At 46.9% G+C, this 13,336-nt stretch overlaps 3 non-coding genes across 3 annotated transcripts; all 3 read left to right on the top strand.

The window, feature by feature from the left end:
* The first annotated feature begins 5,448 nt into the window (after window positions 1-5,448).
* On the top strand, window positions 5,449-5,521 carry TRNAA-UGC (transfer RNA alanine (anticodon UGC)). The gene has a single exon. It is a non-coding gene; the product is annotated as a tRNA-Ala (tRNA).
* Window positions 5,522-6,114: 593 nt separating this feature from the next.
* TRNAA-CGC (transfer RNA alanine (anticodon CGC)) lies at window positions 6,115-6,187 on the top strand. The gene has a single exon. It is a non-coding gene; the product is annotated as a tRNA-Ala (tRNA).
* Window positions 6,188-9,556: 3,369 nt separating this feature from the next.
* TRNAA-AGC (transfer RNA alanine (anticodon AGC)) lies at window positions 9,557-9,629 on the top strand. Its single transcript has one exon. It is a non-coding gene; the product is annotated as a tRNA-Ala (tRNA).
* The last annotated feature ends 3,707 nt before the right edge of the window (window positions 9,630-13,336 follow it).

The raw sequence follows: 13,336 nt of genomic DNA on the forward strand, positions 1-13,336 counted from the left end.
AGATTGCCACTATCTTTCCCGACGCGTTTCCCCCTGGCATAAAGAATCTCCAGGGTTCATCAGGGGCTTCCTGAATGGGGTTCCTCCAGACCTGCAGCAACACAATCCTGCCGCTCACCTAACCAGGTCAGTATTCTTGATTACATAATAAGCTAAGTGTTTTGTTTGATAAAAAGGACAATATATTGACATTTGTCATCTATATTAGTATAAAGCATTTAAGCCATATGTGACAGTTTTATCACTGAGGATTTTGGTTCACTGACTATCTGTGTTATAAGGGACTCTTTTTGTGTCTAATTCGGAGAATATATAAGAAAAATAGTTTTTCTCCAATAGACCAATAGGGGTTTGTTTGATTTTTCACGGACCCTTTGGGTTTGGGTGTTTACTCACTTTTTGAAAATTGAATTGATGTGAGGCCGGTATTTATATAATGGTAATCCCAGCACTCCCGTAACTCCCAGATCAGCTGCACGTTTAGACCAGTGCAGGGGAAGAAGGGCAAGCCGTCGTTGAGTGGGGGCGCTAATTCGTGACCTTAGGGTGCCAACATCTGGTATCAACCCCATATATTACCCCATTTTCCAGCGCACCAGGGCATTGGGATGAGCTAGGGAAAAGCACCAGGATTGGCGCATCTAATGGATACGCCACTTCTGGGGTGACTGCGGCCTGCTATTCTTAGGCTGGGCAGGGTCCAAGAAACGCGGACCTCCCTAGTCTGAGAATACCAGACCACAGCTGTCCACTTTACCTTGGCTGGTGATCCAATTTGGGGGGGACTCCACGTTTTTTGTTTTAAATTATTGATTTAATTTAAAATAACAGCGTGGGGTGCCCTCTGTTTTGGATTACCAGCCAAGTTGAAGCTGCCAGCTGTGGTCTGCAGGCTGCAGCCGTCTGCTTTACTCGAGCTGGCTACAAAAGATAATGGGGACCCCACGTCTTTTTTTTTTTAATTATTTATTTATTTTTTGGCTAAATACAAGGCTAAACACCCTTGAGTGCCACATGAAAGGCACTAAAGAGTGCAAGATTACAAAATGCAGGAGAGTGGGACATTATGTGTCTTTCTCATCTATTTATATATCTATCCCTCTATCTATCCCTCCATTCATTCATTCCATTCATTCATCCCTCTATTTATCCCTCTATCTATCTCTCTGTCTATCCCTCTATCCATCTGTCTATTATCTATCCCTCTATCTATCCCTTCATTCATTCATTCATTCATTCATCCCTCTATTTATCCCTTTATCTCTCTATCTCTCTATCTATCCCTCTATCCATCTATATATTATCTATCCCTCTATCTATCCCTCCATTCATGCATTCATTCATTCATCCCTCTATCTATATCTCTGTCTCTCTTATCTATCCATCTATCCATCTATCTCTCTATCTATCCCTCTATCTATATATATCTGTCCATCTGTCCGCAAAAAAACCCACAAAGCACACGGATGCCACACAGCCCGTATACGGATGTCACACTGATGCCACACATATGCATCTGTGAAAAAACAGGACCGTTTTTTTGCGGACAGCAAAAACGGGATGGTCGTGTGAATGTAGCCTTAAATTCATCCACTGCGGGTTTCACCTGAATCACATATTTTGTAGATGTAGATGTAAACCCTGATGTAAGTGCTTAGCCTAGAGCACAGGACAAATGTGAACTGATCCAAAATATTCTGTACCAAAATCGCCACCAAATAGCATTCATCTCAACCCACAAACACACAAGTCCCCACTTAGGTCCGTCATCGGTTAACAGAAATCTAGGGGCCTTCCATATAACTGGTAGCACAAAGGCTCTTGAGAAACACTATGGTTCCCCCCTCAAAAAAGAAATCCAGCAAAATCTGCACTTCCAAATCCAAATGCGCGCCTCTCTTCTGAGCCCCACGATGTGCCTAAACCTCAGTTTGCATCCACATGTTTGCCATTATTGTAGTGAGGAATGCCCGTCTACATGTATGGGGGGCAGGTTTTCAGAAGCCTAAGCTGGGCACAATGTACGAGCATTAAAGTGCACTGGGCACAATAAGGGCTTATTTGCCGTTTTTAATTCTGCAACATTCACTGCGTTTGACACCATGAGTGTTTTTCAGGGACTAAATCATCACTACTCCCACAGATGAACTCCCAAAGGGGTGTAATTTCCAAAATGTGGTCACTTGAGGGGATTTCTTCTGTTCTGGCGCCTAGGGGTCTGCAAATGGAGTCCGGAAACTATTCTAGAATAATCTGTGCTCTCCCTCTTCCCTCCCGAGCCCTGGGCTACGACCAAACAGCACTGTGCAGTCACGTGGGGAATTTCCACATTCAGGAGACATTGTGTAACCCATTATGGACCCTTATCTACCTATTCCCCTTGTGAAAATTGGATATTTGGAGTCGAAGCAACATTTTTGAGGTTAAAAATGTATTTTTTTATTCTCATGGCTCAATGTTATAAAATTTTGGGATGCACCTGTGGGTACCAGGAGCTTACCAAACTTCTAGATAAATTCATTGAGGGAATACCGAGATAGATCAAAAGAGACAACCATACATAACACCAACAAAAATAGATGCACATGTCGCAATTGCATAATACAGCGGTGTATGGGCTGTAAGGATGTAAGGGACCTACGGAAAATCACACTAGGGACACAGAATTGTAGAAAAAATTCTACGGAAAACGGATGAGGTCAAAGAACAAAATATTTATTAGTTAAAAATAATGACCCCCACTTCGGCAGTTTAGACCAGAAGAAGAGGGCATCACATGTAATACAATACATAAAGTCAGGTACTGCACACTGTATCAGTGAAGACCTGGACATGGAGGACCTGCCAGCACATGTGACGCCCAGCACCGACACGCACGTTTCGGCGTCACCTTCATCAGGGAACCTCCACTTCGGGGATGGACATCACATGTGCTGGCAGGTCCTCCATGTCCAGGTCTTCTTTGATCAGGTATCTATCTCTGATTTTTTTTTTCTTTTTTTGCCATACAACTTTCAGTTCATCACAACTACAAACAGTCGTTACTTGGTGTATTATGTGTCATGTTATTCTAAGGCCACGAGTGCTTGATTTGTTTTCCTTTGGCATACCATTGTTTGCACATACTCCATGTGGTGTCTTCTTTTCCTGATAACATTCATCTTAAGGGTGCTTTACACGCTGTGACATCGCTAACGATATATCGTCGGGGTCACGTCGTTAGTGATGCACATTCGGCGCCGTTTGCGACATCGCAGCATGTGACACCAAGGTGCGACGTGCAACGATCGCAAAAACGTCAAAAAACATTGATCGTTGACACGTCGCTCCTTTTCCAAATATCGTTGGTGGTGCATGCCACTGGTTGTTTGTTGCTCCTGCGGCATCACACATTGCTATGTGTGACACCGCAGGAATGACGAACATCGTGGGGTCTAGTTTACAGAATTGGGTTACTTGTGGGGGAGCTCGACTGTTTAGGCACCTCAGAGGCTCTGCCAATGTGAAAAGGCAATCACAAAACATTACAAATAAATCTGAACTCCAATATTGTGCTCCTTCCCTTCTTCACTTCTGCATTGTACCTCAAAAGTAGTTTTTGACCACATATAGGCTATTGGTGAACTCAGGAGAAGTAGCATAACACATTTTAAGGTCCATTATCTCCTGTGACTTTTATGAAAATGAAAGCTTTGGTGTTTAAAATAACATTTTATGGTAAAAAAATGTATTTTTTTATTATTTTCACAGCTCAACATTATAAGCTTATGTGAAACCCCCAGGGGAAACAGGTGCTCACTAAACCTCTAGATAAATTCCTTGAAGGTTCTAGTTTCCAAAATAGGGTCACTTGTGGGGGAGCGCCACTGTTTAGGCACCTCAGGGGGTTTCCAAATGCAGTATGGTGTCCACTAATAATTCCAGCTAATTTTGCATTCAAAAAACTCAAATGGCGCTCCTTCCCTTACAAACCCTGCTGTGACATACACATTTTATAGAAAATTTAATAATATAAATATATGTGTACTATATAATGTGTATGTTCTGTGTATATACACATATGTATACATACATTTGACGCATGAGATATATAAGATTTCTAATTCATTAAAAAGTGAGCACCTCTTAATGAATATGAATTGGGTGAATATTACTGCAGTGGCTTCATATTAAAGGGGTTGTCCACTGCTGGATGAACATTTGTGATTCCACTTGTATCCCCCAGATAAAATAAAAGACCCTGAAGTTACCTCCCTTGCTGGTGTGAATCCAGTGCTGTGAGTAGTCACGGATCACAATTGATACGACATTATAACGTTGTGCGAGCCCCGCGTCCACTCACTCCAAATGTACCGGAAGAAATCAGTAGCTGCAGCTCATAGAATGGCAGAGTAAGGCCGATTTCACACATCCATTTTTTCTCCGGTTTGGGCGCACGCCAATACAGTGTATACAGTACAATGGCAGCGCCGCAACTTCCGGGTCACATGATAGCTTGTGACCGGCACTTTTATAGAAAAGTCGGAAGTGTGAAACGAGCCTTAGAAGAGACTTTAAGACTGCATGCTTTCCTTAATCATTCCACTTATATGTTTATCCAACTTCTGCTTAGAGATTTGCATTGATATCGTGCTCACTACCTCACATGACCGTTTAGTCCACTCTCTGACTGCCTCACAAACTTCCGTAACAAGCCACCATCCCTGGGTGGGCTTGAACCACCAACCTTTCGGTTAACAGCCGAACGCGCTAATCAATTGCGCCACAGAGACTCCAACAGCGCTTTCTACAGGAACTCTCAGCCAGCCAGGCCAGGCACAGGTTTCTCAGATCAACTTTTTAACATAATATGACAAAAAGAAATCAGCAAAAACAAAGAGACAATTGCTGATGCTCAGGAGGACTCGAGGCGCCGACAATAAGCTCCTGCTGATGGATTCCATCACAAAGACCAAATACATTTTAGTCACTTTAGAAAAGTCAGTCTATAAATAGACCTTCTCAACGAATAGACCACCGGCAGCAGAGTGGCGCAGCGGAAGCGTGCTGGGCCCATAACCCAGAGGTCGATGCATCGAAACCATCCTCTGCTAATTGATTCTTTTTATACAGGTCATCATTATATTTCTTCGATAAGACTGATATTGTGCTACATTGCAACTTTCGTCTCCAAACTATTAAGGGGTTTTTTATTGCTTACCCCTCGGTTCTTCGTAGATATGTAAAGGGTTTGCTTGGAAGAGGTGTGCATGTATTTGTAAGCCACCCTTCACCTTTTAAACTCCTCCGATGATCTTCTACTATGGTAAAATGGAACTCACACTGTAAAAAAAAAAGCAAGCTATTCTTACATAAAAATTGCCATATAGCATTGCAGCTTCTCACCTGACATGATGAGAAAATCACCGTGAAGTGTGGCAAGAAACTAAAGGCAGACCTGTCATGCCAGGGGGATTAGCTCAAGTGGCAGAGCGCTCGCTTTGCATGCGAGAGGCAGCGGGATCGATGCCCGCATTCTCCAAGAGTTATTTTTCACATGGTAGCAGTGATTGTCTTTTTACCTCATGCTCAAAACTCCAACAGCTAAAACTAGGAGGCTTTCGATCAAGGCCAAAACAAGCCTTCGATAGCTCAGCTGGTAGAGCCGAAGACTGTAGAAGAAAGTTAGCAATCCTTAGGTCGCTGGTTCAATTCCGGCTCGAAGGAGTTTTGCGCATTCTATCGGAAGGTTCATCCGGCTGGTAAACACAGCCCAGCTATGCTCGTTCCGTCCACCTACAAACAGCTCTTCTAGAAAGGTCTCCTCCGTTGTACCTGAGGAGTGAGGAGATCAAAACGTAAGCACAAATCAACAGAGAGTTTTTTGTCTTCTCCGTAGATATGTAAAGGCTTTGCTTGGAAGAGGCGTGCATGTATTTGGAAGCCACCCTTCACCTTGTAAAGTCCTCCGATGATCTTCTACTATGGCAACATGGAACTCACACTTAAAAAAAAAAAAAAAAAAGCTATTCTTACAGAAAAAAAATACCATATAACAATGCAGCTTCTCACCTGACATGATAAGAAAATCCCTATGAAGTGTGGCAAGAAACTAAAGGCACAACTGTCCCGCCAGGGGAATTAGCTCAAGTGGTAGAGCGCTCGCTTCGCATGTGAGAGGCAGCGGGATCGATGCCCGCATTCTCCAAGAGTTATTTTTCACATGGTAGCAGTGATTGCCTTTTCACCTCATGCTCAAAACTCCAACAGCTAAAACTAGGAGGCTTTCAACCAAGGCCAAGACAAGCCTTCAATAGCTCAGCTGGTAGAGCCAAAGACTGTAGATGTAAATGAGCAAATCCTTGGGTTGCTGGTTCAATTCCAGCTCGAAGGATGTTTGCGCGTTCTATCGGAGGGCTCATCCTGCTAGTAAACACAGCCCAGCTATGCTCCCTCTGTCCACCTACAAACAGCTCTTCTAGAAGGGTCTCCTCTGTTGTACCTGAGGAGTTCAAAACGTAAGCACAAAGCAACAGAGAGTTTTTTGTTGGGAGAGCAGCTCAGCCGAAAGCTAACGTGGAACCTTTTACACCCCTAGAATGCTACTCGAGCCAAAGAGACATCACCCCTGAATAAACACAGCCCAGCTAAGCTGCTTCCGTCCACATACAAAGAGCTCTTTTCCAAAAGTCTCCTCCATTCTAACTCGGGAGTTCAAAACGTAGGCAGCGAGCAACAGAGTTATTTGTCGGGAGAGCAATTGAAAGACGACGTGGAACCTTCTTCACTCGTACATAGGCTGCTACTTAAGCAAAAAAGACCATCGTCCCTGGGTGGGCTTGAACCACCATCCTTTCGGTTAACAGCCAAACGCGCTAACCAATTGCGCCACAGAGACGCAAACAGATCTTTCTACAGGAACTCTCAGCCAGGCAGGCCAGGCACAGGTTTCTCAGATCAACTTTTTAACATAATATGACAAAAAGAAATCAGCAAAAACAAAGAGACAATTGCTGATGCTCAGGAGGACTCGAGGCGCCGACAATAAGCTCCTGCTGATGGATTCCATCACAAAGACCAAATACATTTTAGTCACTTTAGAAAAGTCAGTCTATAAATAGACCTCCTCAAAAAACAGACCTGAGGATTGCTAATTTTCTTCTACAGTCCTCCGCTCTACCAGCTGAGCTATCGAAGACTTGTTTTGCTCATGGTTGAAAGCCTCCAAGTTTTAGCTGTTGGAGCCTTGAGCATGAGGTAAAAAGAAACTCACTGCTACTGTGACGCCCTGGCGCCCCCAGGTGATCACACACAGAATAGGCCCCCGCATAACACCATCCCTCACAGGGTTACACCAAAGCCAACAAAACCCTAGTCACCCCCCAGGGTAAGACAGGCACACCAGTGGGTGGGACCAGGCGGAAAGACAACGCTCAGTTAGGGGTTTAGAGAAACCGGGGGCGGGAAAAGAGTCAGTGAGTTTTCAGTTTGGAGTTGAAATGAGCAGGAGTGAGAGAGGAAAATGTCAAGTGCAAGTGAAGTCAGAGAGCAAAGACGTCGGGGTTGGAGCCCCGGCATTCAGGCTAGGTGGCAGACGGTGGTCAATGTATGGCAGGAAATGGGAAGACAGCTGCCGGAGATCCGAGGTGGAGCGGGACAGGGTAGGAGTACACCGATACCGGACAACCGACCCAGAAACCATGCACAGAGGGGGTACCTGGACCCTGAAGCAGAGACCGGAACCACCGACTTTGCTAATTAACCGGTTGAGGGCAGGATTACAGGTCCTGTCCCACCCAAAGTCCCAAAAGCAGACTAGCAGCACACCGAGAGGGATAGGACATCTGCTAGGACCCATTTAGATCCCACAGGTCAGAGTCTGCGGGCAAGGCTCCCACCAGAAGTTCTGGGAGCGGACGCCTGAGTTCCATACCGAGAAGTCCAAAAGAGAACTAAAGTAGTGCAGAGGAAAGCGACACAGACCATCACCCCGGGTGAGGGACCAGAATACACCCGACCGCCGAAATCCGGCCACTGGCACCTTGGTTTACCACGGACTTGTGCGATTTCTTTAATAGTGAGTACACCAACATCCCCTGGTCCATCCGTCTGGGCGCGCCAGCCCCTGCAATCACCATCCTCAGCACAGAGACACTGGGCCCCGAGGTATCCATCCCTACCCACGGAGGGTTAACAACAGCTAGCTGCCATCCCAATGCCTCGGGGGCTCCCCAATAGCAGCGGTGGTACCCCATTTTACCACACACCGTGGGTGGCGTCACAGACTGTATACAATATCCCCACATAAAAGTATTCCCTTTTATATTTCGAAGTGTCCGCGAGATCCACGGGTCTGGAGACCCCTCGAGGCACACTGCAGATCCGGATCCGAGAAGCCCGGCTGCTGACGTAGTCCACTACCATGTGAAACATTTTTTTTTAAAGAATGCGGGCAACGATCCCGCTACCTCTCGCAAGCAAAGCGAGCGCTCTACCACATAAGCTAATCCCCCTGGCATGGTAGACTTGAATTTACTTTCTTCCCCACAAAACACAGCTAAGCTCCTTCCCTCTATCTACAAATAGCTCTTCTAGAAAGGTCTCTTTTTTTGTATCTAGGGAGTTCAAAAGATAGGTAGCGAGCAACAGGGCTTTTTATTGGAAGAGCAGATGAAAGCCAACGTGGAATCTTCTTCCCCCGTAGCATGCTACTCAAGCAAAAGTGGCCCACGTCCCTGGGTGGGCACTAACCAATTGCACCACAGAGACTCAGACGCCTGCTCTTCCTATGGGAACTCCCAGCCAGGCCAGGCGCAGGTTCCTCAGATGAATTTTTGAACATAATATGACAAAAACAAAGAGACAATTGCTGATGCTCAGGAGGACTCGAGGCGCCGACAATAAGATCCTGCTGTCGGATTCCATCCCATAGACACCCTCCCTTCTAGTCACTTTTCAAAAGTCAGTCGACAAGTAAAATTCTCCTCAAGGTAGCAGCATCCAGCAGCAGAGTGGCGCAGCGGAAGCGTGCTGGGCCCATAACCCAGAGGGCGATGAATCGAAACCATCCTCTGCTAAGAGATAATTTTTATAGAAGTCGCCAAATCTCTTCTGTCAACACAAACGCGTTTCTGATCAAAAATATAAACCAAAGGCCCAAATCCCTGCTCATCGCATGCTGATGGACAAAGAAGAATTCCCCACGTCACAGCATTTCCTATAGCCCGGGTGTTTTTCAGCCCCACAGCCAAAAAGACCAATGGCTCTGCATGCGTATTTGCTGCGTCGCAACTTTCTTCTCCAAATTATTAAGGCTTTTTTCATGCCTTACCACTCAGTTCTCCACATATGTGCAAAGGGTTTGCTTGGAAGAGGTGTGCATGTATTCATAAGCCACCCGTCACCCTATAAACTCCTCCGATGATCTTCTACTATGGCAAAATGGTATCCGCACTTAAAAAAAAGCGATCTACTTTTCAGAAATCAGTTGCCATGTAACAATGCAACTTCACACCTGACTTTATGTGAAAGCCACCACAGGGTGTGGGAAGAAAGAAAAGGCAAGTGTACCATGGCAGGGGGATTAGCTCAAGTGGTAGAGCGCTCGCTTAGCATGCGAGACGTAGCGGGATCGATGCCCGCATTCTCCAAAGCTGATTTTGTTTTTTCACATGGTAGTAGAGAGTTTCTTTTTAGCTCATGCTCAAGGCTCCAACAGCTAAAACTAGGAGGCTTTTGTCGCGGGCGGAAGAGGGGACGCTGCGCTCTCCCACTGCTCGGGTCCAGCTGCTACTGCTGCTGCTCGATAGTGGCTCAAGCGGTGGGCCGGATCCCGGGGACTCAAGCGGCGTTGCTCGCCCGTGAGTGAAAAGGGTGGGGATTGGATTGTGGGGATTTGGTTATTGTCCGTGACGCCACCCACAGTTGTGGTGAGATTGGTGACACCACCGCTGATCTGGACGGGGATCCCGGGAGCGATGACAGGGAGCAGCCTGGATGTTAGTTCTCCCCTCCGTGGGTAGGGGGTTGGTTTTCCCGGGGCCCGGTGATGGGGTAGGGATGGATGAAAGGCGGGCTACGGGGCCTGGCGAGGTGCAGGGTCGCGGGGGCACGGTGGTACTCACTCTGCCAATGATGAGTACACAGTTCTCGGTAAAACACACGGCTGGATGGACGGGTCCCACAGACGGCTGCGGTGTTTCTCTTCCCGGCAGGTTGATGGTGACTGCCTTTCCCTGCACCTGTGTAACGTGTGTACGGTTCCAATGGGTTCCCACCGTTAACCCGCTCCCCCAGCTTGGATATGGGCTGAAGGAGCCCCTTTTGCCCGCAGGCTCTGGCCCTGGGAACTTTAGCCTTGGCGGTGACTGTGTTTCCCTCCAATGGTTGGACGGTTGCTTTCTGACGGGACTTGGCTGCTGGAAAACCCAGAAGGTTCCCTTTACTAACGGATTTGGCAAATTCACGGCGACTCCTAGTCTTGCCGGGGTCCGTAAGCCCCTGCCGGATGGTGCTGGCTTCTCTTTGCGTACCGGTCCGGTACCGCCGGGCCAACGCCCATCCACGGTCCTTACGGTGAGCTCCAATAGGCCACTCCTGAAGACGGTCCCTGGAGGAAGGCAACAAGGGTTTTTGTCTGACTTTGGAGTGCCTGACCGGGAGTGTGGGGTGTGTTGGTGTTGTTACCTGTGGCCCCTGGCTTGTCCAGGGCGCCACTCTTTCAACCATGAGCAAAACAAGCCTTCGATAGCTCAGCTGGTAAAGCGGAGGACTGTAGCAGTAAATTAGCAATCCTTAGGTCGCTGGTTCAATTCTGGCTCGAAGGAATTTTTTGTGTATTCTATCGGATGGTTCATCCTCCTGGTCAACACAGCCCAGCTATGCTCCTTCTGTCCATCTACAACAGGTCTTTTAGAAAGGTTTCCTCCGTTGTACCCGAGGAGGTCAAAACAAAGGCAGAGAGCAACAGAGATTTACTTGTTGGGAGAGCAGCTCAGCTGAAACCCAACATGGAATCTTTTCCACCCATAACATGCGATGCCAGCAAAAGAGACCATGGTCCCTGGGAAAATACGGCTAAGCTCCTTCCCTCTATCGACAAAGAGCTCTTTTAGAAAGGTCTCTTCTGTTGTATCTAGGGAGTTCAAAAGATAGGTAGCGAGCAACAGGGCTTTTTATTGGAAGAGCAGATGAAAGCCAACATGGAATCTTCTTCCCCCGTAGCATGCTATTCAAGCAAAAGTGGCCCGCGTCCCTGGGTGGGCTTGAACCACCAACCTTTCGGTTAACAGCCGAACGCGCTAACCGATTGCGCCACAGAGACTCAGATGTCTAGCCTTCCCACAGGAACTTCCAGCCAGGCCAGGCGCAGGTTCCTCAGGGGAACCTTTGAACATGATATGACAAAAAGAAATCAGCAAAAACAAAGAGACAATTGCCGGTGCTCAGTAGAGCTCAAGTTGCCGACAATAAGATCCTGCTGTCGGATTCCATCCCATAGACACCCTCCCTTCTAGTCACTTTTCAAAAGTCAGTCGATAAGTAAAGTTCTCCTCAAGGTAGTAGCATCCAGCAGCAGAGTGGCGCAGCGGAAGCGTGCTGGGCCCATAACCCAGAGGTCGATGGATCGAAGCCATCCTCTGCTAAGAGATCATTTTTATAGAAGTCGCCAAATCTCTTCTGTCAACACAAACGCGTTTCTGATCAAAAATATAAACCAAAGGCCCAAATCAACCAACGGAGGAAACCTTTCTAAAAGACCTGTTGTAGATGGACAGAAGGAGCATACCTGGGCTGTGTTGACCAGGAGGATGAACCATCCGATAGAATACACAAAAAATTCCTTCGAGCCGGAATTGAACCAGCGACCTAGGGATTGCTAATTTACTGCTACAGTCCTCCGCTCCCACCAGCTGAGCTATCGAAGGCATGTTTTGCTCATGGTTTAAAGCCTCCTAGTTTTAGCTGTTGGAGCCTTGAGCATGAGTTAAAATGAAACTCTCTACTACCATGTGAAAAAAACAAAATCAGCTTTGGAGGGCAATGCGGGCATCGATCCCGCTGCCTCTCGCATGCTAAGCGATCACTCTACCATTTGAGCTAATCCCCCTGGCATGGTAGACTTGCCTTTACTTTCTTCCCACACCCTGTGGTGGCTTTCACATAAAGTCAGGTGTGAGGTTGCATTGCTACATGCCAATTGATTTCTGAAAAGTAGATCGCTTTTTTTTTTTTTTTTTTTAAGTGCGGATACCATTTTGCCATAGTAGAAGATCATCGGAGGAGTTTATAGGGTGACGGGTGGCTTATGAATACATGCACACCTCTTCCAAGCAAACCCTTTGCACATATGTGGAGAACTGAGTGGTAAGGCATGAAAAAAGCCTTAATAATTTGGAGAAGAAAGTTGCGACGCAGCAAATACGCATGCAGAGCCATTGGTCTTTTTTGGCTGTGGGGCTGAAAAACCCCGGGCTATAGGAAATGCTGTGACGTGGTGAATTCTTCTTTGTCCATCAGCATGCGATGAGCAGGGATTTGGGCCTTTGGTTTATATTTTTGATCTGAAACGCGTTTGTGTTGACAGAAGAGATTTGGCGACTTCTATAAAAATGATCTCTTAGCAGAGGATGGTTTCGATCCATCGACCTCTGGGTTATGGGCCCAGCACGCTTCCGCTGCACCACTCTGCTGCTGTATGCTACTACCTTGAGGAGAACTTTACTTATCGACTGACTTTTGAAAAGTGACTAGAAGGGAGGGTGTCTATGGGATGGAATCCGACAGCAGGATCTTATTGTCGGCAACTTGAGCTCTACTGAGCACCGGCAATTGTCTCTTTGTTTTTGCTGATTTCTTTTGGTCATATCATGTTCAAAGGTTCCCCTGAGGAAACTGCGCCTGGCCTGGCTGGGAGTTCCTGTGGGAAGGCCAGGCGTCTGAGTCTCTGTGGCGCATTCGGTTAGCGCGTTCGGCTGTTAACCGAAAGGTTGGTGGTTCAAGCCCACCCAGGGACGTGGGCCACTTTTGCTTGAGTAGCATGCTACGGGGGAAGAAGATTCCACGTTGGCTTTCATCTGCTCTTCCAATAGAAAGCCCTGTTGCTCGCTACCCGTCTTTTGAACTCCCTAGATACAACAGAAGAGACCTTTCTTAAAGTGCTCTTTGTCGATAGGGGGAAGGAGCTTAGCCGTGTTTTCCCAGGGACCATTATCTCTTTTGCTGGCATCGCATATTATGGGTGGAAAAGATTCCATGTTGGTTTTCAGCTGAGCTGCTCTCCCAACAAGTAAATCTCTGTTGCTCTCTGCCTTTGTTTTGACCTCCTCGGGTACAACGGAGGAAACCTTTCTAAAAG

The sequence above is a fragment of the Anomaloglossus baeobatrachus genome, chromosome 3 (assembly GCF_048569485.1).
Source record: "Anomaloglossus baeobatrachus isolate aAnoBae1 chromosome 3, aAnoBae1.hap1, whole genome shotgun sequence".
NCBI classification, from domain to species: Eukaryota; Metazoa; Chordata; class Amphibia; order Anura; family Aromobatidae; genus Anomaloglossus; species Anomaloglossus baeobatrachus.